Consider the following 26,849-nt stretch of genomic DNA (forward strand, 5'->3'; position numbering starts at 1 on the left):
TGGCATGGCTCAAATGAGAAAGGAAAACGTTAGCCTACTGCTGTCTAGAACATCCAAGTCAAACCTGTATGACCCTGCAGCCAAAGCTGGGGAGAGGATTCTGAATATACTTTAAAAAGAAAAAAAAAAAGGTTGAAATACTGGACATATAAAAAATTGACACAAAACAACACAACTGTCTATTTCAATCGGTTTTCTCTTCTTTTTTTTTTTATTTATTTTTTCCCAATTTATTTATTTTCAGAAAAACAGTATTCATTATTTTTTCACCACACCCTGTGCTCCATGCAAGCTGTGCCCTCTATAATACCCACCACCTGGTACCCCAACCTCCCACCCCCCCCGCCACTTCAAACCCCTCAGACTGTTTTTCAGAGTCCATAGTCTCTCATGGTTCACCTCCCCTTCCAATTACGGTTTTCTCTTCTTAAAGCTATGACACAATCAATATATCGGATATTTAAACAAAGGAGTATAAATCAGGAAACAAAATCTTTCCCCTTCTACCTCTGGGAGAAGACATTAAATCACCTTTTCTTTTTACCTATTTAAATATATTTTCTAAGACAACATGTATACAGAGATATACAGCAAAATACACTTGGATATACAAGATGATATTATTCAGGACATTTTGCGGCCATCTTGATAAATGTAAATAAATATTCATTTAATGGATGTACAGCAGTCCACTGTAACATAATCCATCTAACAGGTCCTCTACTGATGGACATTTCAGCTGTTTCTAATTTTGAAAATATTCACAAATTAAACTCTATTGTGTGATTACGTGCCATGAGCTATGACAAAATCACAACTTCGAATTTGATGAGCTTACAAGGCGGTTGACAGGGAAGAGTAAGTAGGACGTACATCTATAAGATGACACTCTACCATACAGAACAGAGAAGTTAGTCAGTTAAAATGTGTTGGCAGTAAATTCAGGGCTTGGGTTCTTGTTAATGAGGCCCTTGGGAAAATATAAACACTCCTCCTGAATTCAACTCTCACGCCTGCCCACCACAGTCTTGTCTTCAGCCTGAGCTTCTGGCGCTCAAACCTGCAATTGAGGCCTTGCATCCGATGCCAAACTAAACATTTGGGAACAAGAATTACAATAACCTCCTTTTGTTTGTTTGTTTTTTTGTTTGGAGTAATTTAAAAACACACAACATAAAGTAAAACAAAGAAAAATTAGGATGGGGAAATAACTATGAAATAGAAAACTGAATAGCTCTCGCAACATTTTCTTAGGATATTCACTCATCCAGTGTTCGGAATGCAGAAGTTATTGTCAGGGAAAATGAGTATGGCCTTTGGAGCCCGGAAGGAAGGGGAGATATGAATTCCTTCACAGACATCAGTGAAAACTACAAAAAAAAATAAAATTACCTGAACACACCGGCTGATGGCAGAACACAGAGTCCTTTAAATCCACTTTCTACCTCTCCAAGTCTAGCTAAGGGGGCATGATTGACTAATGGGCATCCTAGCGAGACCTCATGACTGTGGCTGCTGTTGTTGTTAATCATGAACTTTTTCATGTAGTTAAACCCTGCCTCACTCTCTAGTTTAAGAGGAGGAAAATAATTGCTTTCCCCTGAAGGCTTTCATATTAAACATGTCAACGCACATTACTGAGGATGTAAAAAGAACTCTGACATATTTAGCATAAACTATTTCAGAGTCAGGAGACTATTCTCTATTTAAAATGACAGAGTGTTCTCAAAGGCCCAACAGAATCTGTGGACTTATTAAAAGAACATGCTAGCATCACCTCGATTCATCTTTACAGTGCTTGTTCCTATGATGGGAGAGTGGTTCCTTCTGGGGGAGTAGCAGTGATGGAAAGGAGCCATGGGAGGTGGTCTGGGACGTCAGCAATATTCTGCTTGTCCTCAGTGCTGGTTACACAGGTGTGCTTCCTTTGTGAAAATCCACTGAGTGGTGTTCTAAGGGTTTATGTTAAACTAAATAAAAAGTTTTTAGAAAAGGAAGCAGCTGAGTAGATACATACACATAGCTAATTTCTCCTGCTGTTTAAAAGATATTAATAAGTTATTAATAATCAGCACAACAAAATCTTAAAAAGGATGCTTCTACACTGATGAATGAGCTAGTTTTATATTCTTGGGAATCATTCTGTTATGTATTTCCTTAATACAAATCTTTACTTAATACTTGAGATTGATACAATCAAGGGTTAATTTATTTGCTTTATTTATTTTCATGCACCTCAGTATAATTAGTACTATGTCTGAAAGAAAATCGACAATTTCCTCTAAACAGTGACAGTATTAAGCACATTATTTTTTTTTTAAATTTTTTAAAGATTTTTTTTTTTTATTTATTTGACAGAGAGAGAGATAGAGAGAGGTCACAAGTAGTCAGAGAGGCAGACAGAGAGGCAGGCAGAGAGAGAGAGGAGGAAGAAGGCTCTCTGCTGAGTGGAGAGCCTGATTCGGGGCTCGATCCCAGGACCCCGAGATCATGACAAGAGCCGAAGGCAGAGGCCTTAATCCACTGAGCCACCCAGGTGCCCTATTAAGCGCATTATTAAGCGCTTACAATGTGCCATGGGTCAGACACTAAATGAAGGAGTTTACATTCCGGCTACCATCCAATCTTAAAAGAGCCAGTCTCTTCCCTGTTGAGAAATACCACATGAAGGTAGCACATTTTGAATACTCAATGTTAACTATCATTTGCACAGAATTTCTCTTCCTTCACAGTTTGCATGTTCTTTCATTTATTTAAGCATAGCTGAGGATCTATGATACACCATGTCATTATCTTGAGAATCCTGTGCGATTTCTTCAACGCATCTATTTGGGGGGAATTATGGAGGACATAGAGCTTTGCTAATAAAGTTTTAAATTTCTTTAGATTTCATAGCATATCTGGGACTTGACAAAGAAAAGCACAGAATGACTGAGGAAAGGCAGTACAAGGAATCTCTCCACATTTCAACATTTACAAAATCATCAGCTCCTTTGAAAATGAGATTTATTTCCCAACCAATAAAACTAATCTGTGGTATCTATTCTCTTCAATGATGTGCAATTGGTATTTATTGTTATACCAATTACTCCATGTTTTCACAATAAACCCAATTAATTCATAAACTTGGTGGGCTGGCAAACTTTTTGGAGAGAGCCAGATAGTAAAAAATCCAAGCTTTTCAGGCCATATGGTTTCTGTCACAATCACTCAACTCTGCTCTTGTAGCACACAAGCAGCCATAGATAATATGTAAATAAATGGATGTAGCTGTGTTCCAATAAAACTTTATTTTAAAAGAAAAACAGGCAGCAAGCTGGATTAGGCCCATTAGTCATGTTTGGCCAACCTCTGCTTTACCCAACAATACCTTTTTTTTTTTTTTCCCAACAATACCTTTTATAGCACTAGACAGAAAGCTGGCCTCAGTAAATAGTTCTTACTTGATAGAGTCAATGACATTGGGAAAGGAAATGTGGGAAATGGGAAGAAGAAGGGGCATTAATTCCGAGTTCTCCAAGAGGACATTTCCATTGTCCCTGTATTTCTAAGCTGGAATGCCCCCTTTCCACTGTTAAATCAGATTCTAGAACTAGAGAATATTTTTTCCACTGACATAAGGAGTTTTCTCATATTAGGAAAAGAACAATGTGACAAAAAATTCCAACTGATTGGGATGCATAAACGTGGGAATCAGTGTGGTATCTTTTCCCTTGTAAGCAGAAAACAGGTATTTGTAGATAAGGCAGGGAAGTCCACTGGAAAAAGGAATCTATTCGTAAAAGAATGCATCACAGAAACCCAGATACGGGTGGTCCAACCAGGCAGAAGTGGTTGGCAGTGGGATTTAAAAAATAAGATTAACACAAGATGTTAAGTACTGAAATCCATCTAGTCACAAACATGTGTGCTTTTAATGACATTCAGAGCCACTCCATAAAATGAAAGAACAGAAGTTAATTTATTTCACTGAAAACATTATGAAAAATCCTAGAGTACCCTAGAACTAAGAACCTTTTATTATTTTCTCATGGCTGAAAATCACGTTCATCTGCCAGTGACAAGTAACATTCATGGTTACAGTGAAGACAGAAGCCTGACAGCAGCATGACAGCAAGGGACTACACCAACACATTTTTTTTTTTTTTCAACATGAAGTTGATATATGAGACACAGACACAGTGCAGGGGGTCCTTCATAAAACAAAAAAACAAAGCAAGTACAGCTTTTCCTCAGACTCTACTGAACAGAACAACTATTTCAGTAAGACAAATCACCCCAGGCTCGACCCTCGCCATGACCTCCACTTTCATTTCTTCAGCAGACATTTACTGAAGGACTATAACCTATCAGCCACTGGGGTCTGCATCGGAACTTTTTTTTTTCCCTTTTCTTTTCAAGCATACCATTCCTCTTTGAGAGAAATAGAAAACAATCATCTAAAACGTATATAAAATAATTTTAGTAATTGATGATGTGCTTAGGGGAAGAAAAGGCATTGGCAGTAGAGCATGGCAGGTGGAGGGAGAAAAACATGGAGGGACGTTAGCCTAGATGGCCGGGGATGGACTGTTTGAAGGGGTAACATCTGGTAAACCTTTGGAAGATTTCAAGTATGGTAATATGATGGCCAGATTTATGCTTCGAGAAGATACATCATTGGCTGCTGTGTTGCAGCAGGGATACGGGGCAAAGAAGTGGAAACAAGTAGAACTGGTAAGGATGGTGGTGGCTTGGTCTTATGACACAGCAGTGGAGATGGTGATAAAATGTCATACTCAGGAGGTATTTTGGAGGCATATTTGATCCTCTGAAAGATGATGATGGTTTGGTCTAGAGAGGGTGCAGTGGGAAGATGGTGATAAGCTGATGAGTTCAGTATTATTCTAGAGTATATTTGTCAGTTTTGTTGGAAGACTATGTAAGTTGTGGAAAGAGGAAGACTTCTAGGATTTTGGTTTGAGTGACTGGAACCCCTGGCTGAGATAAGAAAGACATGTCAAGGAGAGAATCTGGCAGGGGATGGGTGGTGGGAACCAAAAATTTACTGGAGACATACTGAGTCGTTATCCCCAGCCCATGCCCTCAGGTAGGCTGCAGAGAAGGCTAGATATTCTGCTCTTCTAGGGGAAAATTCTTTCCAAAGGAGTAAGCACAGAACAGAGGCCCCATAAATGCATGATAAAATAACTTATGAAACAAGTCATCATCCTACTAGTTTTGAAAGTCTAATTCGTGAAAAGAATTAGCAAGTGGGATAGGAAACATGAAAGGCTTTCAGGGAGACTATTTCTCATTTCCATTTCTTACTTAAAAACCAGCTTCTCCACCCTTTTCAATTTCAAGATTCAATTCTTGGTGGCTATTCTCCCTTCAACCCTGGTACTTTTCCCTGCTGGTACAACCATAATCTCAGAAGAGAGCAAGAATAAGTCCTAATATACTGCTAGAGCTTTCAAAACTGTTAGCAATCCAGAAATATGAAAACAGTTCTTGGATCAAGACACATAAATTTATATCTAAGTGAAAATAATACTCCTTCACTAAACATTTTGGGTTAGAAGTAGCCTTGAAACATGAGAATATTATGTTCATAAGAAATAACTTCTGTAACTTTCTGCCTTAGAGCCTTTTTTTTTTTTCCTTTCTTGTTCCCATTATTATCAGCCTTAAAAAGTAATCCAAATATTTTCATTTGGATAGTATCTAACGAGCTGTCATGCTTTTTATATAACATACATCTTTAAATAGCTTTTTAAATATCAAGCATATTTAATTATATAATGATTATCTATATATACTAATTTTTAAAAGAAAGCTTAATAAAACAATTATATTTAAAAAAAAAAAGCCTTAAGTCACTCATGTCATCAACCAAAACTAAGCTCTATTATACTGTGATGTATTTAAAACTTCCATTGGGAGAATAGCAGTGCCTTGCTGCTTGAAAACAATAAATAGCTTTCTACCTTCCTTGCAGGATGAGACACACACCTCCACCACTCCCACCCACAACCCACCACTACCTCTTTAAGACCTGGCCCCCCAGACCAATGTCATGAATCAAGTTACATCAGAACCCAGCCTGGGAAGTGCTTTGCCTCCTAAAGGAAGAAAGGGCTATACCTCCAAGGAACGATAGGACCTAGTTAACATGTACCAGCAGGAAGCAGGTGAGAGAGTGCTGGATCAAGAGGAGATAGAATATGCATTTGGATAACGGAGATTATTGATATGGGAACATTCTCTCACAGGATTTACTATCCTAGCGAGACTGTGTGAGATGATCCCAAGACAGTGCTATGATGGCTCTTGGAAGCATACAGAAAGCAATGCTCCACATAACATGAGTTATAAATACCACAATGCTATGACAGACAGTCCAAGTGCTATCACAGACTGCGCCAGCCAGAGCTGTGGGCCTAAGGAATGATGGAATGGTCTATGAAAGGTAAAGCCAGGACTCCACCCTGGTGATGTTATCCTATAATTTATTCTCTAGGACACAGAATACACCCTAAGTCCACAACCATTATAAAGAGCTGTATTTCCAAGAAGTAGAATTCATAGGTCCAGGAACTAAGGTAAGAGTCACCCTATTTATCATCTTTTTTTTTTTTTTTTAAGATATATTTATTTGAGAGAGAGAGGGCAAGCATAGGTGGGGGGAGGAGAAGAGGGAGAAGGAGAACAAGAGTCTCAAGCAGTCTCTATGCTGAGTGTGGAGCCTGACGCAGGGCTCGATCTCACGACTCTGAGATCACAACCTAAGCGGAAACAAAGAGACACTTAACTGACTGAGCCACCCAGATGCCCCTATCATCATTCTTAATAACTGATGTGAAGAATCTGTGTTTCCCACTCCTGCAAACTCTAGGCTTTAGAGGTTCTGATTCCCAGGAGGGCGATGATATTCCACCAAAGGACACGAGTCTGTCTCATTAAACTTGAAGCTATTCTTGCTACCTGATACTTGGGGCTCCTCATGCCAAGAACTGCAGGCAAGGAAAAAGGCACACGTAATTGATCCTGATCAAAAAAGGAGGAGACAGAGAAACAAAAACAAAAGGACAAAAAAACAGGAGACGGGCCTATATTATGTTCACAAGAAATAGAACTTCTGTAACTTTCTGCCTTAGAGCCTTGGCATGGGGTAGAATAAAACTATGTTTGACATCCAGGTGATCCAGTAGGGCATCTCTTAGAACACACCTGCCTAATTTTTATTGTAAATAGACAAGTTCAACAACTACAGTCTGAGAAACACATGGCAACAAAATCTTGGAGGTCTTATGGATGAGTCTGGTTTATTTCCTCAGTAAACCCCTAAAATAGCAGAGTTCAGTCAAGAGTTAAGAAAAATCTAAAACAAAGAACAGAGGAGGGATATGAGAGTTAATGTGGCCTTAAGGCAGACTAAAACAGGGGTTATCTCACCAACTTTCCTTTTCTAAGTTTCCCCATGAAAGACGACCATAAGGCAAAACAGAATTCTCAAGGAACTGCTAAAAGAACTTATCAAGCAATGGAAATAGATTCGATTGGTGCAAAAGATGAACTCTAGTGCACCAACCAGAACTTACTTTTAGGACTAATGTACTAATTCCCCTAGTTGCTGAGATCGTTGGTGACTGGAGGGGTTCAGCTGAGTTCTTCTCAGGGAATTGTGACCGTGGCCAAAGTGATGTCCTTCCCTGAGAGACTCCTATGTTCAATGCCTAGTCACTGTAGGAGTATAAAGATCCAGAACCCTTGCCTCAAGTGGTTCCAACTCTGAAGGGCCATCACAGCTCTAGAGCTCTACAGAAAGAGCTAAAGCCCTTATGCAACTGTATTGCAACTCCTCCCTGTGCCCAATCCTATTTCCTTCTTCCTGCATACTCACTGTTGCTAAGGGCATCCCCTGATAAATTTCCTGCACACAAATCTCAATCTCTAAGTTTATTTTGGAGGGCATCTGACTGAAGACAAACTGGTAAGGCTGTACTAGTACCCGCTGATGATCAGATCTGGATATGGTATAAAGACATGAACTCCTAGACCCATTAAGAGGCCGGGAAGAACATTCTGTTCAATGGTAAGCACTTTCTTTCCCCTAAAAAAGAATTCAGGAAAGTGGGGGTGGGGAGGAAAACCAAGTGAAAAAAATTCAAAATAGTTTTTGAGTCCCTTGAAAAAGTATCTTTATAATCTAGTATACTTATGTCATTGAGAAAACTGGTAGTGATTTTGGAGTAGTGATTTGGAGTCAGTTGTTTGATTATTACTGCTAGGGGGTGAGTGCTACTGGGACCTATTGGGACCTACTGGGAGGCCAGGCATGATGTTGAACATCCAGCAATGACTGTACGGTGCCCCCAAGTAAATTATTATCTGGCCCAAAGAGTCAACAGAGCCAATGTTTAGAAACCCTGGTTTAGAGGCCATTGGGTTATGTTATAGTCATCATCTCATTACATTCTTAGGATGAAGGATGTTATTAGCATCTCTTCATTACAGACGGGGAAATTGAACTCAGTGAAGGAAACTGATGCCAAAGATCCAAAAGAATGCTACCAGCAAAAAGGAGTAGAGTAGTTCATTTCCATTTCATGGAACTTTTTCTGGTCCAGATGGCAATCACTACCTAAACTTTTTACCTTTATTAATCTCTTCCCTACAAACCAAAAGATACCAAGTTTGATGTGCTGGCTCACTTTTGTGATTCATTGATAAATTCGTTATATTAAGAAAATAAACTCTTCATTATATTAAGAAACTAAACTGAATTCATATCAGAGGAAAAAAAATCATTTTCAAATTCATACATTCTGAATTTACATAATATTTATTTCCAAAGTTTTATTCAAATAAAGAATCTGTACACTGTACAGTACTACTGGTAGATTTAGTATACTTACACATAGTATTAAAAAAAATCTTTTTTTTTTTTAAACCTCTGAGAGATAGGCTCAGGAAATACGGTCACCAGTAATAGTACACAGATCTGCCAAGAGGGAGCACGGAGTCTAATTGTTCTCTGGTGTCTCAATTTTGCCATTTTTCTAGTGGTGTGACCTTGGATAAGTTACCTAACCTTCCTCAGAACTTAAAATTTCTTACCTGTAAAATAGTAACTTACTACAAAGTTTCCTTTAATAAGAAAAAAAGAATTTAATAAGAAAATGCATATGAAACATAGTGACTGATAAACCACACACACTGAATAAATTGTAGTTGTATTGAATATCCATTCCTTTCTGGCTTCCAGCGCCTATTTCTCCTTTTTAATGGCAACGTGAACTGCAGTTGGGGAATTAATTCTTACTGCATGGATTTAGTATGGTGGACTCTAATTAGGTGTCTTGCCCTCCTCTAGCCAAAGGGCAGGCATGTAACCCAAACTAAACCAATCATATGTCCCCTCTCTGAAACGTATATACAGAGTGGAGAAATAACCCAGAAAATGTTTAGCTCTGTCCATTCCTAGTAATGCTACCAACTAGTTTATCTTTTTATTCTAACACCATTGTTAACATTGATGCCTCTGAATTTCCAAAGATGACTCACTTCCCTTGCCTATGTCCATGTCCGGGATATCGCTTCCCATCAATTCTGCAAGCCTCCGATAACTTTTCAACAAAATCCCTTTTCCTAAAATTAGCCTGACCTAGTTCTATGCTTGTAACCCAAACTCTGTATATACATTAAGCAGCTATAGCTTACATCGGCATAAATTATCTAATTAATATTTAATTAAAGTAAGCACAAATAAGATTTAGTGACTTGTCTCTGCTTTCAGAAGTCTGTTTTATCGGGCGCCTGGGTGGCTCAGTGAGTTAAGCCGCTGCCATCGGCTCAGGTCATGATCTCAGGGTCCTGGGATTGAGTCCCGCATCGGGCTCTCTGCTCAGCAGGGAGCCTGCTTCTCTCTCTCTCTCTGCCTGCCTCTCTGCCTACTTGTCCTACTTGTGATTTCTCTCTGTCAAATAAATAAATAAAACATCTTTAAAAAAAAAAAAGAAGTCTGTTTTATCATTAATTTGCCTTTTGGTTTTCGCCCTAATACATACCTGCACACAGTGAAGTCTACATAGGACCTGAAGACTGTTTACCCAAAAGAAAATTCTGTGGAGCAAAGGTGCTGTTTAAGCAGTCATCTCTGTTTGCTCTCTGTTGGAGCACTTCTTGGTAGGGCTTCAAGAAATACAAGGCAAGTGAAAAGAAACTGAATGTCTGGTTGATGTCTGATTGCCTGAGTCCACAATTCTATAGGCTTACCTGAGATCTTAAATAAGAATCTTTTCAGATACAGAGGCTTTCATTATTTTTGGCTTTCCTTCTGTGTCTTGGATGTGGTTGCTCTTTGAGTATAGCTATGGGTCAGGCTCCGTGTGGTAAGTCTGAATGTGCAGTTACTGGCATCACGGTGAGGGGAGAGGAGTGGAACAGAGTGAAAGGACATGTTTCTTAAACAAGGAAAGGAATGAATAATCACTTTGGTTTTTTTGCTTTACAGAGGCTTTGATCCACTTCATTTCTCACTGTGGGAAGATAAAGTGGCAATCTCTGAGTTTCTTTAGAGTTCACTTCCCAGAATGGCTTTCAAGGCCACAAAGTAGCCTGCGTCCCTCAGCCGGGTTGCAATAGAGCAAGCCATTACGATGGCATTTCAGCGCAGGGCACAAAAATATGTTCTGTCCCATCACTTGGTATACAGAATTTGGGGCTCTGTTAGTTTCCCCACATTTCAGTATAAATGATTCTCAAGGCAAACAGTAATAATTCTTTGAGCAGGAAAATTTGGGAAAACTAAACGCATATTTAACAAAGTCAGAGACTCTCTGGTTTTTGAATAATTAAGCCAAACTCCAGATTTTCGTTAAAAAATAGGAGAAAAGAAGTCCATGAGTGGATGCTAAAATGGGTAACAGTTCTGACTTCCAGCACTACTGAAGCAGCTTTTACCAATTACAATGCGTAGTGTCGGTTGTCCTATAGCACCGTTAGCAACCTGTCATTCTGTAACAAGTTTCCAAAGCTAAAATGACAGATCAATTTATAGCTCTAGAGAAGCTGCTCCGCTAAACTTCATTTAAGTCCATTACCTGCCAGACAGGGCATTTTTTCTTGAACTACATATGTTGAAAGAAATGTATGCCTAAGAATCTTTTAAAGTGAGATAAGCATTTTCATGCGTGGTTCAATAACTAGTTTGAAACTTTTCTAAAAAAAAAAAACAAAAAACACTAACAGAAGGCATGGAAATATTTAGTGATAATATAATATATTCATTTTCCCAGAAAACACTTTACCTCCTGGGAGTAAAGAAGCACCGGATTCAGGGTGGTCTTTGACTCTTCTTTCTTCTTAGTTGTATGCCCTCATTTTTCAACCTACTAGTTAGTAATTCTGTATTGTGTAAAGTCCAAGGATGCTGGTTGCTAGGAATTTATCTGTATCATGGATTAAGCTGTGCTGAACACACACGGAATTCATCCATTACAGATTCCTGAAGCAACAGTTTCAACATCATGTCTTAATGGTAATATCCTTATTTATAATAAACACTGAAGGGCCATCAATGACTACAGTAGGTAACTTGTTAAACCAGAATCAAATTTTACAATTTATAGCCTAGTTCAAAACATCCTATGAGATTTAGAATGTGCTCATTTCAACCAGAAATGCAGAGGGAATGTTCTTCCGTGTGACACTCTTATCTGTGCATGCATTCACTTTAAACGGGGAGCAGAACAGTGAGGTACCTCCGTGATTCCCACCATTCCCTACATAAAACTCCATTAGCTCTTTCTCACCAGAGACAAGATGAATGCTAACCACTTTTACTAAATTACAGGATTCACGCAGATGTAAGATATAGCTAGCTACTCAGTATCTGCAGAGGTTTTTTTAATCACAAGCAATAGAACTGGATCAGGCTAACTTTAGGAAGAGAGATTTTGTTGAAAGGATATCAGAAGCTTGCACAACTGATGGGAGGCTGTACACCACATATGGAAATGGACAAGCGAAGTTTTTCTCCTCGTATAAAACTGACATTTTTCCACTTAAACACAATTAAGCTAACATACTCACTGCCTTACATGTTTGACTATTAATTGAGTATTTTCTTTTGCCTTAGTTTAAGTCAGAGATTACCGTATTATAGCTGAGAAAACTATAAGATGGTATCTGACTTCTAAAAATATGATTCCATTGAAATAATGCTGGGTGTCAATCCTTTAGATTGACAGATAGACTGGTTCTCTATCATAATGCTGTTGAAAACTACATCCAGTTGAGGTGACTAAGTCTTCTAAATATATCATTTCTGCAGTGTAATCTAGTTGGAAAACAGGCAAAATTGTTACAATGGCTTATCTGGGATAACAATTTAAGGTCCTTAAATAATGGGCAAAGCTTGCAGGAGCCTACATTTGACTACTGGACTACTGACTACTTTAAAGTATGGACTTATGAATTCTGCCTTCATTTACGAAAAATGGACAAAAGAATGTCATGTCTTTCAGATAATTCATAGATGATGACAAAGAAAATAATTAAAAATAATTCCCCCCAAATAGGTAAGGCAATTCATATATTTAAAAGCAGCTGAGTCAATATAAACCACTCCAGGAACCTCACTCTTTACATTGCACATAGATAAGTAACAATCATTTCTAATTCTGAATTGTGTCCTCATATTATTGATGTCACTTATGACTTGATGCTTGGTTTTTTTCCTACACATATTTACTTATGCAACCCTAACCTTTCTTATCAGTCAGAAGTGTGTTCAGCTGTAACAGAAATCTGACAAACAGTGGCTTAAAGAAGAAATTATTATTTATTGCACCATGGCCTCTGGGAGTAAACAGTCCAGGAACCAGACTGTTTTCCTACCTGCATATCTTTAGCATATACATTTTCTTCCCTTTGGTCATAAGATGGCTGTTGTGCCTTCGGGCATCAGTTTATGTTCTAGACAGGAAAGACGAGGAAGGAAAAGCAAAATATGCTTGCCAAAGGAATCTGTCTACTTTTACCAGAAAAAAAGGCTTCTTAAAAGCCTCACTCAATAGACTTTCTTTGACACCTCAGTGGCTAGAACTGGGTTATGCAGCCACTGAAGGCTGATGAGAGTTTGAGGAGTTCCTGTTTATAACTGTGTATACTGCTACCCTTAAAACCCCTGGGATTCTATTACTGGGTCAGAAGGACAGACTTAATATTATATAGACAATTAGCACTGTTTGCCACAATTCTGCAATGCTAGATGAGAACTATGGTCTTTACATGGTTTGCCCTGTTTCTTCATGTTCCCTGCTCTAAATACCCAGAGCAATGACAAGGTGAGTCATGAATTATGACAAATCGTATGCTACCTTGTACAATGCACTAGTTTTTAAAAATATATTTAGACTCATCATCCCATAAGTCCTTGAAACTGAGTGTCAAATTTTATAATACTTCTGTATCATATAAACATGATATTTGATTTATTGATGAATTTATTCATAAACTCATCTCAATACTATTCTCTAGGAGAAGTAAATAATAGCTTATCATTGTTGCTCTAAAAGTGATTTCATTCTTGACTATTCCCTATGCAATCTGGACATTCTCTAAATTGCTTTAAGTCTTACCGGCTCTCTACTATATTCCCTAAACTTATAGCTTTCCTAACAACATTACAACAATAAAATAAATGAGACAAACACTGTCCCACAGTATAACAAAGGTCTTAAGGAGTCAGGTATATTTTAAACTAACTGTAAATTTAGCACCGAAATAACCGAGGTACAAATCAATTATGACAACTATTTTGCATCTCTTTCTATCTTGCTTTTCCCTCTCAAACACATTTTCCAGTTAGGAGAAATGAAACCGACCAAATGCAGAGCCTTCAAGAAATAGTGCAACTTTCTCAACAAATAAGGGCTCCCTTCACTATACTGTCTCTTTTAAAAACATCTTTACAGCCTCTTTGGAGAACAGTGTGGAGATTCCTCAAGAAATTAAAAATAGAGCTTCCCTACGACCCTGCAATTGCACTCCTGGGTATTTACCCCAAAGATACAGATGTCGTGAAAAGAAGGGCCATCTGTACCCCAATGTTTATAGCAGCAATGGCCACAGTCGCCAAACTATGGAAAGAACCAAGATGCCCTTCAACGGATGAATGGATAAGGAAGATGTGGTCCATATACACTATGGAGTATTATGCCTCCATCAGAAAGGACGAATATCCAACTTTTGTAGCAACATGGACGGGACTGGAAGAGATTATGCTGAGTGAAATCAGTCAAGCAGAGAGAGTCAATTATCATATGGTTTCACTCATTTGTGGAGCATAACCAATAGCATGGAGGACAAGGGGCGTTAGAGAGTAGTAGGGAATTTGGGTAAATTGGAAGGGGAGGTGAACCATGAGAGACTATGGACTCTGAAAAACAGTCTGAGGGGTTTGAAGTGGCGGGGGGGTGGGAGGTTGGGGTACCAGGTGGTGGGTATTATAGAGGGCACAGCTTGCATGGAGCACTGGGTGTGGTGAAAAAATAATGAATACTGTTTTTCTGAAAATAAATAAATTGGGAAAAAAAAAATAAAAATAAAATAAAAAAAAAACATCTTTACAGTTATCTTTTCTTAGACATGAGTGTGGAGAAAACTACTGGTCTAAAATGAAGCTCTCTAGCTCAAATAAATGGTTATTTATTAATTTATGGACATGCTTTTTTTCACTAAAATGTTGTACATGCCATAAAATATGTACTATTTAAAGAGTAAGGCTAATAAATTAAATAATGCTTCACTAAGTTTGAAAATCTTGGTTTAGTACTTTGTGATATACTGATTTGGGTATAGATGTACTTTAACACTTGGTTTTGATGGCTGTAAGAGATATCTCAAAATAATACATAGATGAGATCTGAAACACAGCATAGTTAACTCTACTTACTAAACCATGAGGCTCGTTTTTCAGTTTCACCCACAGGTTAAGTTCAGTGAAATTTTGAAAACATCGAATTGAGTATTATGTGACACTAACACTCTGAAACAGTTGCAGTCTTTTACAGTTAGGTTTGGTGTTTGGGGGAGATGCGAGAAGAGGCAGGAGGCCAGATCACGGAGAACCCCAGAGGCCACTGCCATTTCCTCTGAGTGACATGGGACCATTTCAAGGTTTTATGCAGAGAAGCAATAAAATCTGACTGAAGTAAGAAAAATGACTTTGCAGTGTGAGAGCAGAGGTAAAGAAAGATCCTAGTTAGGGGGCTTGAGAAGAAAGCCAGGCAAAAGCTGATAGTGGCTTAGCCACTGGTGACAGCAATCGAGGTGGTTAGAATCTGGATATATTTTAAAGATAGAATTCCCCATACATACAGGGATAGAGGGAGGCAGAAGTAACTGTTAAAGTTTTAGCTTCAAGATTATTCTGCTGGAGGGTTCTCTGATCCATGAGAACTTCATTTAGGCCCCATTCCGTGTGCTTCTACAACACCCTGTCCCACTTTTCTCTCAGCACCCTCACATGTGTGGCACGTTTCGGCTTTTCCCATCTCCTTCTGGGCTCTAATCTTTGGCAGTGTAGGAATCATGTCTATCTTACTTAGAGTACATATTTAGCATGTAAATGTTGAATTAGCTTTTGTTAATGAGTGAACTGAATAAGTAAAATCATTACAACAGAACTCAGTAACACTGGTGGCCATAAAGATATTGGGAAATTCTTCCTCGGTCTAAGACTGTACAAAATCTTCTTTTTCAACAGTGGTACATCACCCACCAATTCTATAAAATAGTTCATCATCACCTATATTTTATTAAGATCTATTGTGGTTAAACAATGGTATCTCCTTTAGCTAATGGCCATAGCTCTTAAAAGACTTTATCAAGCGCATCTAGTATTTTTCACACCCTAATGCATGAAAAATTCATAAGAACTTAAAGTATTTATGAGAATTGCTATGACTGATTTTATTTTATGTGTCATTCCTGTGCAGAGGCCATGCTAATCTTCTCTGTGTCATTCCAATTTTAGTATTTGTGCTGCTGAAGCAAGCACTGATTGATTTTATTTTAGATGTGAGATTGGCCAGACCATTTATTATTAGATACTAATTGATTGAGTGTAAAAATAAGACAACTACAGCTTCAGGGATGGGAGTGGGGAATAGTCCTGTCCTGACTGTTGATAATGCAGTTCAAATCTCTATGGAACAGAGCCACTGACAATCTGGTGTTAAGGTTTTGCTTAGTTTTGTACAATATATACATATTCTGAGAAAACTTCTTGAAGCAGAGCTTTAGAAGCCTAAATTAAAGAGTAGCACATGATTCAAAACCCGGTAATGGTATCCATTAATTAACTTAGCTCTTTATATACTCTTTGTGCTTGCTATGTATGAGCCTAAAAAAAGAACTAATACCTTATCACTAAAAGAGTTTTTGTCAGAAACCTTGAAGCAAAGAAGATAAGTATCTAAAATGAGCAGAACCCTCATGAGACATGGGATGTCACATACTTTGTGTCAAAATCCCTTTGCATCACCTGCTTAGAAGGGAATTTCAAGTGTACTTAGCCAATGGGGCATATCTCTTAAATTTCTCAGGGTGGTTTTACCATGCTGAGTTTACTGCATCAAAGGACTGGTTTTCAGCTGTATAGATACAGACACCAGATTGGCCAAAACACTAAGCACAGATCTTTCTCTCACAAGAAGACTTGCAGTAACTCAAGTTCACAAGACTGTCTATAAAAATTTCCTATATTGCAAACAAATCACAATCAGAAAGCTGCCTAATAAATAGAGGGTCTAACGGTGTTAGATTACATAAACGTTTAATGGCATTTCTTCATTCATGAAACAAAATTTTCTTGAACATCTGTTATGTGTCAGGTTTATTCTTTTTTTTTTTTTTTAAAGATTTTATTTATTTAATTGACAGTCAGAGGTCACAGGCAGGCAGAGAGGCAGGCAGAGAGAGGAGGGAGCAGGCTCCCCGCTGAGCAGAGAGCCCGATGTGGGACTCAATCCCAGGACCCCAGGATCATAACAGTCACCCGAAGGCAGAGGCTTTAACCCACTGAGCCACCCAGGCGCCTCCGTCAGGGTATTCTTTTTGATACCCTTCCTGTGTTTGGTGAATTTCTAGCCTTATGAGGTATGACACTGAGAATATAGTGGTGAACAAAATAAATGAGGTCCTTTCTCTCTTGGAGCTTATACTTTAGTGAGGGAGACAAACAACATGGATTTTGGTCTTGTTTTTTTATTGATGTGTTGCTAGTATTTAAGAGCACTGGCTTGTACACATTAGGTGCCTGATGATATTTAATTAATGAAGAAATAATGCAATGTAACTATTAAAATAGTTTCAGATAATGATATGGACTAAGAAGAAAATAAAACAGGGCCATGATATGGTAAAGTAAGATTAGTGCTCGCTTCGGCAGCACATATACTAAAATTGGAACGGTAAAGTAAGATTAGTAGGAGAGAGGGTAGCTTGCCTAGATTGGTTGGTATGTAGCAGATTAAATTACTATTTGGCAACTATTAACCCATTCTTTTTCCCCACCTCCATGGGAGCATCAGTTTTCTACTCCATTGTTGTTGAATTTGTGCAACATGCTTGGCCTCTCAGTGGTTAGAATGTACTTCTCTACCTTTTGATTTTGGGCTTGGCCATGTGACTTGCTTTGGTCCACAAGATGTCAAGAGGTGACACAATCAGAAACTTCCCAAGTTTGTGTGTTTGGGTTTTTCCTCTTGCACTTGTGCCACTGATACAAGAAGAACATGTCCTGGATAGCCCATCTAGATAACCTCTGAGTTCTGGAAACTCTGTTCAAGTACTTTAGTTTCTTTCACTAAATTAAAAAACTTTGATTCTTGAATGTCTATGCTATTTTGCTATTTTCATTAATCTGTTGACTGCTAATGTCAGGGTCTTAAATATAAAAAAAATATGAGTGAACAAGTTGCATTTTGGTGGGAGGGTTGAAAGGAAGGAATTTTTACTAACTATGAAAGTATACAATAAAAACAGGTAGATGTAAAACTTTTTTTTTTTATTAACAGGATTTTTTAGTAATTTAACCACTAAAATCAACTAAGAGCAGAAGGAAAGCATGTTTGTTTAGTCCAGTGGCTAAGCTCCACCCCAGACAAGAGATTTTCATTTTCAACACATGATACATAAGAAAAAGGAAAATGTGAACCACAGGAATGGAATAAATATTGAGGACAAAAGCAAAGTGTTGAATATATTATAGTCACACTAAATCTTAAATGAATAAGCACTCTAAACTATAAAGGAAAAACTAAGCAACAAAATTATTTTATATGCCAAATGTCCCCACAGATGAATAAAAAGCAGACATTAAAATTCTTGTAAAATGGCAAAGAAATTATGATTAATATGTTCCTGGTACAAGGTAATGATCACATTATACATGCAAAAAATACAAAAATATGAAAAATTTTGGTGACAAGAGCAATGGGATTATTTAATGAATTAATCCCAATGTGCGCTGAATGTTGGATATAGGATTTATCTGAAAATATAGTACTTCAACTCAAATGTTCAGAAAATTATCTACATTGGAAAACATTATCTGGAAAAGACGCGAATGGACTGAAGGAATCTAACTTTGAAACTTACTAGCATAATAATGTTCTGACTGGCAGCCAGATTTTGAGCAGCCATAATTTTCTCCAGTCCAGAATCTCAGAGAAAGATAGAAGTAAAAGGGACCAAAAAAAAAAAAAAAAAAAAAAAGAAAGAAAGAAAGAAAGAAAGAAGTAAAAGGGACCAGGGAAAATAGACACAACAAAACCTATATCCTTATTACATAGTTAAGGATTAAAGACTCTCCTTTTTCAGACTTAGAATATACATGACTTATTTTGATAAAAAAGTACTTTGCTGTCTAGTTTCTTATTATTTCTTCAATTTTACACTTAGAGATGAAAAAAATGGCAGAGGTCATAGATAACAGGAGAAAATGGAGAGGATGCAGAAGAAACAGATCCACTGATAAGAGCATGAGAGCAAAGATGTTTCCGAAGACACAACAGACAACTGAAATTTAATGTAGGTGAATTCAGTAAAGAGACAAGTTAGTCAAGTTCTTTCTACTTTAGGAATCTTTGTGGCCATCACTCTAAAAAAATAAGTACTATACTTATGTATATATGTACGATGTTCCTAAATTACGAAAGGTAAAAATGTCGGTTAGCTTAAGAACAATCACTAAATCACTAAAACTTTAAAAAAAAATATATACTTATACATACCTACTAAAACTATCTATTTTTAGCATAAGTACATGGAACAAAACCTTATCTATTCAAAATACTGCATATCCTTGGCACAGTGTCACATCATCTGGGCCTAACTGTAGAAACCTCAGATTATTTGAGAAAGTATGAAATTGTGGTGGCCAAGTGGCAAACCTTCTACAACATGTCTGATGAACCTGGCGACTGCTAAAGTCCTGTTTTAGTAAGAATGAAACCCATGTAGTTTGACTTCAAAGGATCAGATTTAGAATTAGCCATGAGACTAAAAAGCTGGAAAAATATTTCTACAGTAACCATAGCAACTTGGAAAAAATTCGCAAAATATGTAGTGGCCATTTGTAATGCTCCCTGATTTTTGATACCCTTCCTGTGTTTGGTGAATTTCTAGCCTTATGAGGTATGACTCCCCTAGGTAAAACCCAGACAACACAGTTATCTATCCTGCTCTATTCCCGGGGCTCTGCTAATCAGAGTCAACCGTGATGGACTTTGTCATTCAGCAGAAAGAGAGGAAGGAAGCTCTGTATAGCATCCATTTTGCTCACAAGGATGAGACACATTCAGTTGTTAGCTACTGCAATGGTTGCATTAAGCAACAGGCTCTTAGAGTGCTTGATGGGAATGTCACAGCAAAGGGGGACTTGTTTTTGAGCAAGTTTTGTGGTATAGTTTTCGTATTGTTTCTAGAAGCTTAACCTTGCCCCTGGTTCTCCAGCTCTCAACACTTTGGTCAACTAGTCAATTTCCTTTTAATGAACTTTTTTTTACTCCTTAATTAGCCAGAGACAGTTTCTACTGTTTAAGAGGAAAGCCCTGGTTGATACTAAATGGCTACTAAGAGTGGCTGAAGGCACTTTAGCCTCAGGAAAAAATCAGAAACATCCATGGTTAGTTCTGGCTCTCTAAGGGCTCTAATATTCCAGCCGGTTTCTGAAAGAGGAAAAAAAAAAAAAGTCAAATCAAGTCTGGAAGCCTGCAGTAGCAAAGTAACAAAGTTTTAACTACAGTCACTTGAAATGAAGGCAAGACTTCAGAAGATCCAGTGGCTACTAACATGGAACCACAATATAAAGAGCATGAAGAGATATATGATTCTTGACTTGCTTTTAATTCCACAGCACATCTTTTTAAAAAGATAACAAAATGTTCACAATTCCAAATTCTCCGTTCAAGGCAAAAATCACAGCCAAGAGCTATTCCCTAATATTTCCAGGGAGGGGAAAGGCAGCATCAGCCAACAATACTGTCTACCTTTTACAGACCAGGAGTGTTCCTAGGTCTCACTGCTTTCAGTGTAGACAGTTGGATGCTCAGGTGGCCGACCTCAGGCAGATAAATTTGGATCCAAGAGGCAGGAGGAGAAGGTTACTGTTCTTGTTAGGAGAGTTAAGTTGTAATCAGAATGCTCTGGCCTGCTCTGACCATTGGTTTTGGCTACTGGATCAAATGATCCATATAACCAGATAGGCATCCAAAAAAATCCCAACTTAATAAAATTATAATATATCTGGGTTTAATGCAGAGAGGCCTAACTTGAGCCACACAACAAAAATTTGTAATGTCTATTCCAATTTCTAGTCCTAAGTCACTTTGCAGATGCAGAGCTCCAAGTTCCTGAAGACATGAATCGTAATGACAGGACAGGTGTAAACTGTAAACTCTCAGCTTGGCCTTTTGCATCAACGTAACTGCAACGCAGAAGGGAAAAACCAGGTCTTTGGGGGCACTGTTGTACAACAGCTCTGAACTAACTCTAAAAGACGGGGGACCCAGAACACCACTATTGACTAGTGGTCAGAAAGGGTGATTGTGGGAATCAAATGACCAGTGGGAGGAATTTTAACCTGAATGTGCCCCCCATCCAGCCCAGTGGAACCTTAAACACACGGAGTATGGAGCTGGCACTGGGGAAGGAGAGGAGATGGCAAGAGGCTTCATCAGAGAGCCGTCTCGTACGCAGCCACTCCCGCAGACGCACATTCTTCCCTAGCGCTCAGCGCCAGGTACACGGCTATTTCATCTGCACCTGGACTATTTCCCTCTTCCCTAATAGAGAGAGAACACCTGCAACAGCTGTGTTCATAGAGCAATAAATCATTTCCTCTTAGGGTTATACAAATTACTTGGCTCTGAACCACAGTACATTTCACAAAGACCCGTACTGTCTCAACAAAACGCAGGACTACAATGCTGACATTACATCTCCAGGACCTGGAATGCAGGAAGTGACAAGTATTCAAGCTCCTTTGTGCAGACACGTAATACACAGCTCTAAGTCCAACATGTGTGGAGTGAGTGGGGGAGTTTCATCATTATGAAAACAGCAGAGCTGCACCGTGGTGAAGTTTCTGAGGGCCCCATGATCTTGGGCACGTCAGGATAACCTCTACGAAGGTACATGACTGACTATACCTCCTGCCACTAAGAAAGAAGCACGGTGGTATGTGGGTCTTTTTGAAAATAATCTATATACCACTGGGAATTTTGCTTTGTGATGTACTTATGCAGTAACCTGAAATATGCTGAGTGAGCACAAAGGACAGAGGAGCCTTCCTAGTTAATCCCGGCTACAGAACATTGACCTGGCCTTTGTGACCAACAGATTCAATGGATTTAGAACTGTCATAATTTTATCACAGTACTAGATGGAGCCTGGGGCAAATTCTGATGGAGGAATCCCAGCAGAGATCGCTAAGATTTTGGAGCAAAGTCATCAGGCAGGAAACGTGTCCCTTTGCTATTAGAGTCTGTGCATCAGACTGCAAACAATAAATGTGACCTGATCTGCCCTAAGTCAACTTGGTTTAGCTGATTCACTGAACTGTTCAATCAGGCATGCTCAGGAGTAGGCCATATGAAGTGACTGTGACATACATTGGAATGAGACTTGAGAACTTGAAGAGACTTGAGAAAGAAAAAGCAGAAGTTCCACGCTCAGAATCACTTACTCTCAGAATTACTTATTCTCAGCTATACCTGCCTTGTGGTAGGTTGCTACAAGAGACTCTAGGCCATTCCCTTTATGAACACATTTTATTTTTATAAGGGACAGCTGAAGTATTTTGTTATTATTTTACTTAATGTTACTGTTAATATGGGTAAGTATGGAAGAACGGTATATTTTAAAGGTTAGGTTTAAGTACTGACAAAGGGTATAAGCTGATATTGAATAACCAAGCAATAAATGATAGTATACATTTGCCATATTTTCTTATTTTGGCATTTTGTGAAAGCCCTTAACATATCAGGGGATATTCTATCCTTACAAGTTTGGTCACTGCGAGGTAGAATGCCTAAAGAGTATTTCTTAGCTTCTTTTTTGTACCCAGCATACAGGCAATGTGATCAAAGGCCTACCAATCAGGGTTACCCCCATGCTTCAAGAAAAATAAACAATCTGATGAATGAAACTCTGTAAGGGACCCTCTTAACCGGTGAGGGTTGGAGGGAGAGACTTTCGTTTTAGGGGCCAAAAGCTAGAGGCTGTGAGATGCAGTGGTGTTAAGTGGGGGAGGGAAAGCAATGAGTTGGGAGGGGGCATATGGTGGGTCAGCAGCATCAATGGGATCTCCTCATTAGGTCAGTTCTACGTCATGGTTTTGGGCTTTCCTTTTGAAAGCTGAGCTTACAAGCCTACTTCTCCCATCCCAATAACCTCTTAATAAATAAACTCCTTTTATGCCTAATCGGTTAGAGTCAACCTCTGTTGTACAAAATTAGGAATTCAATCTGAAGTTTAAAAATACACACTTTTCAAACAGACCAACAACCTGTCACATATTTATAGGATCTTAATTAGGTTAATCTTAAACTCTCTGCTAAAGGGATGCAATGATAAAAATTAGTTCTTAAGAGGGTAAATTCATGTGAATGTTGAAGCTTTATGTATAAAACTAAGAATTATGGAATGTCATGCATGGAAACTCAGCTGAACCAATCAATAATGAGGAGAATGAATGAAAAACTTCTAGGAAAAGAATACAGGATAATAAATATCTTTAAAAAGAGAAATAAGATGAAGAGATATACAATGGTACATCAATCCCACAGAAAGAAAAGTAAAATTATGTCTTATCTATCCATTTAATATTCTTAATTTTAAAAATAAGAAAAATTGTCTGACAATTCACTCAAAGACTAAGTCAGACATGTGATTCACCCATAATCGAATGGATTTCATTCAAAAATAATGTGATGATGATAATAAATGATGTATCTGTTTCCTCTCTGTTACAGACTCGAGTTCACATGTATTAAATAATTGGACTTCCTTTAAAGAGTGAGCACAAAGCTTCCAAAGCAAGACAGGAGCACAGAGAGGTCATGTCAGTGCATATGAATCAGCAATGAACAGAATGTCAAGGAGGTTTTCTCTGTTTTCATATGAGAAGAAAAATACCGCATCTCTTAGAAAATGATTTTTTCATGCTGTTTCCAAGGCACTATTAGTTACAAACCAAATTGTTATTTTTGCTATTTTTTCAAAGGAAAGAACTGATGGCAGAGAAGATACATATGATGGAAAACAACTATATAATAAATCAAGTACTTTAAATGTAACAACTACCAAGTGTTTTTTAGTAATAATACAATCTCCTTTGTACTGAAAGAGATTTTGATAAAGAAAGGAAGAAAACAGTCATTTTAGAAGTTTCAGTTAAAAAGCAGCACATGAAAAATAACTCATCTTTTAACAATTTATACATCTGAAAAAATAAGTCAAAGAATAGGAAGCAACAGATATTCATAAATATGCAGGATAATATAAAGAACATTAACCTATTATGGAGTAAACCTACACAACCCTATAATTTCTATGGTCCAATTGTTTAAAGTATACAGAGAAAGTCATTATATTTGTAAATGTTTCATAAGATGCTCTTGTGGTAATATTAGTGCAAGGCCTAGATGGTCATTGTTCAATCCTTGTATCTTTCTTGTAAATGACAGTATTTTCTTCTCTCTACCTAGCAAGATAGAATTAAGAATTGAGAGCCACTAAGAAGTATCAGAGAAGTAAATACAAGGATTATACAGCTTAGCTCCATACTGAAATAGAATCAAATGAAATTTAAAGAAAATATTATCCGTGCCAACATAACTTCAAAATTTAACAAAACCGGTTTTCAAAAGCTTATGTTGGGATCATGACTCCGTTTTCTTAATTTGCTAAATAAAGAGCTTGTTTGCAATAATGACTTGTATATTTGGATCTATTTTAAAGGACTGAAATAACTCTGACATGTTACTTTTGTTTTATTTTTTCATTCCTAGAGGAAGTATAATTTTAAGGGAGTTTGGCATTAGCCTGTATGTGAGTAGAAATGTGTACTAATTCCAAGAATATGCCCATAAGGACTTTAATGAGAACTAAAAAGAATAGGCCAAGGGTTTTAGTTTTAAACAGTGTTAACATAAACTTTAAATACAGTTAACACTATGTTTAAAACCAAAAAGATAAAAGATAGAGATAATACTACCTAGAATAGTAAAGTTAGAGTGGTTTTCAAAAAGGCAAGACAAACTTATTGTTACCTTATCACTGCTATTATATAAGATGGTGGTGGTTTTAACTTCATAGCCCAATTCATGCATGCTTAAAACCTCATTTTAAGACTTTGTCAATCTTTTATCACCACCTAATATTTCCTAATAAAATCAGGAAAACACAAGTCCTGTTTTTTATGTAAATCTAAACTTTAAAACCCTGTGGGAATGAAATAATATTTAAAATAATTCAAGCCAGTAGTCTTTGCTAGGGTACTCAAAAGTTCATGACACGGGGTGCTGGGTGGCTCAGTTGGTTAAGCCTCTGTCTTAGGGTTGGGTCAGGGTCCCAGGGTTCTGGGATTGAGCCCCACATTGGGCTCTCTGACCCGCGGGGAGCCTGCTTCCCCCTCTCCGCTGCCTCTCTGTCTACTTGTGATCTCTGTCAAATAAATAAATAAATAAAATATTTATTTTAAAAAGTTCATGACAGGTGAAAAATCTACTTAAAAATTAAAAAAATCTACTTAAGAGTAAGTTACAAATTGTATGCAATACATAATTGCAATTTCCTAAGTGAGGTGTGTGTGCCTGCACACTTTCCAGGCTTTTCTGTTTTTCTTCCTAATTTGTCTGGATGGAGCTGATTCCTCTAATTTATCTAGATGAAGCCTGTACAAGTAGAAAGATGTGTTAAAAGCCTGCCAATGGAGAAACTGACAATCCTAGAACAGTGTCTGAAAAATAATGTGTAAAGCAAATTATCTAACCAGACTTCAGTACTGTTACTGGGGAATCTCCCTACATGATTTGCAGTCAGACAGAACCAAGCTAAAAAGCTTAATTCTTTTTTCTACTGATCTTGGGCAGTTATCAAAGATCACTCTCAATTCTCCTTGTCCGTAAAGTGCAGATATTATTTAGGGTTGTTTTGACGATAATGTGAAATAGTGTAAATAAAGCAGCTACTGTGGTATTTTGGACAAACTTGGCACTCATTAATGGTTGTTGTTTCATATTGTTTTCTGATATAGAGCATTTCACGTCAACAACCTAGATTCCATCCAAGTTGAACATTTTTACGTATTCTTTTAATAGTAAGATCATATTAAGATCACCTTTTCTGTGTTTCTACATTATTGAATTCCCACAGTAACTTTTTCTTCAGCTGAACAACCTCAGATCTTTCAAACTCCTTCTCCTAGGTTATATCCTCAATAGCTCACTCTTAAGAACCCTGATTTCCATGAAAATACCAATATTTTTTCCTGAATATGGAACTCAAAACTGGGCACAGTTCTACAGTGAAAACACCATAAGAGAAGAAGATAGTAGGAGAATCTGGGCTCCTGTTTTCAGGATCTTTTCCTTATTATTGTGTATCTCAGGCCCTTCCAGTTCTCTTAGCTGTGTTGGGGCTGTACCTCTTCACTGGTCCTAACTACTATGGGCTTTGATAATCCTCTTTGGACACTGGCTTTCCCCCAGGCAGCACAATGAAACTGCCGGTATAAAGAAGTTGACAAGGCTAGTTGGTGTGATGCATAGGAAAGAGTACAGGATGAAGGATAGGGAAATTCAAGTCTTGATGATATACTATTTACTAGAAGAAACCTTGGAAGAGTCAACATCTCTACCAACTCTTTTTTAATTTTCTGGTTTGTAAAAGCAGCATAAGAATGATGCAGTTGATTATATGAATCAAAGAGTATATGTAAAAACCTTTATAAATTTTAGTTGCTAAATAAATATTCTATTATCATTATTATTATTGATACAAGGGTGTAAGCTCTCATTATCTCATTTATCTGAGCACAGTCCTGTGCACAGTGCTCAAACTATTAAAGATGTTCAACATTTCTTTAGAGAATGGAAAAAACACTTAGACAAACTTCACAGTACACAACCTAGGACGGAATAGCAAGGGCATACTCAGAAGCATGCTGTGTAGATAACTGGATCGATCAAGATGTTGGCCATTGGGAATACCCGTTTGCCCCTCATTTCTTTCTAGATAGTTAATAGTTGTGGCTGGAGCAGCACAGCAAGGGCAAATGGAGACCCTTC

The 26,849-nt window shown here is 37.8% G+C and overlaps 1 protein-coding gene and 1 non-coding gene across 3 annotated transcripts in view; both read right to left on the reverse strand.

Moving 5' to 3' along the window:
• The window catches only part of CCDC91 (coiled-coil domain containing 91), a 347,220-nt gene that overhangs the window by 27,866 nt on the left and 292,505 nt on the right, over positions 1-26,849 (reverse strand). The gene's annotated exons all lie outside the window — the stretch shown is intronic.
• LOC122892794 lies at positions 15,945-16,051 on the reverse strand. The gene has a single exon (XR_006381481.1). It is a non-coding gene; the product is annotated as a U6 spliceosomal RNA (small nuclear RNA).

This window comes from Neovison vison, chromosome 12, assembly GCF_020171115.1.
Source record: "Neovison vison isolate M4711 chromosome 12, ASM_NN_V1, whole genome shotgun sequence".
NCBI lineage: Eukaryota > Metazoa > Chordata > Mammalia > Carnivora > Mustelidae > Neogale > Neogale vison.